Consider the following 1222-nt stretch of genomic DNA (forward strand, 5'->3'; position numbering starts at 1 on the left):
CGCCCAGCGGCCAACCGCCCCCAGGCCTCGCGCAGCACCACGGACTCCCGGCCTTGACGCCGTCAGAAGGTGGGCCAATGAACGGACCGGGAAAAGGCGGAACCCTCTGCAGGACCGCCCAGGCACCTACTCCGAGCCAGTCGAGTCACGAGACTTGGTGGAGGACGGAACTAATCTGACGTACGTCCAATCCGGAACTTGAGGGCGGTTACAAATTACCCACTCCCCGAGTTTGACTCCGCCCCCGCCCTGACGTGCACTTTTCCACCAATCAACGACTAAGCCTGCGGAGGGGTGAGGGGAAGGGGGCGAAGAGTGGGAGGAGGCAGAGAGAGGAAGGAGGCGTAGGCTGAGGAAGAGGGAGGGGGGTAGGGAAGTCCTGGCGGAGAAGAGGCCCAAGACTCCAAGGGAGACAGCAAGAGGGTGCGCTGGAGCTCCCCCGCTGACCAACGGCTGTTTCGGATCCCTTAAGGAGCGCGTCATACAGAGACGAAGAAAGGAGGAAGAGACTTTTATGTCGGCAGACAGAGAAGCTCTACCCGTCACTGTTGCCTCACATCCGGGGCTTTGGAGGGCTGGCCCCCGCGGCCCCGCCCCCCCCTCGCGCCTTTCATGGCGACTGGAGGCGGAGGCTGGAAGAGCTGGGACTGGAGGAGGCCCCTTTAAATCTCCTTAAAGGGGTGGCCACTGAGTTCGGCAGACTACAACGCCAGCCTTAAAGGGAAAGCCGCCGAACAGGAGCTGACAAATTGAAAACTGCTGTTGGGAGAATTGGAGCGAGTGAGGATTCTTACCTCCTCTTCCTCCCCACTCCAGAAAGTCCTTTAAATTCAGCGTAAAGGGGAAGTGGCCGCTTGTGGAGGACTGGAAACAAACTCTCGAGCCTTTCAAGCGGCGGCCTGCTGTTTTGAGGACCCAGGACTCCTTAAAGGGGTGGCCTCTTTTAGCCGGAGGACTTGAGACACTTTTAAAGGGGAGGTCTGCGTTTCGGGGAGAGCTTTCGGTCCCTTTTAAAGGGGTGGCCCTTCCTCTTCTTTGGGGAGACTAGTCTCGACCCCCTGGCAAGGGGCGGCCACCGCACTAGGCCGGCCGGACACCGTCTGGTCGTCTTAAAGGGGCTAGGGGCTGGACAACTTGAGATTTCGCCTTAAAGGGACGGCCGCCCCGTTTTCGCCGTCTTGGCCCTGCCGGCCCCACTGGGGGGGTGGGGACCCTCGGGCCT

Source organism: Myotis brandtii, unplaced genomic scaffold, assembly GCF_000412655.1.
Source record: "Myotis brandtii unplaced genomic scaffold, ASM41265v1 scaffold698, whole genome shotgun sequence".
Taxonomy (NCBI): Eukaryota; Metazoa; Chordata; class Mammalia; order Chiroptera; family Vespertilionidae; genus Myotis; species Myotis brandtii.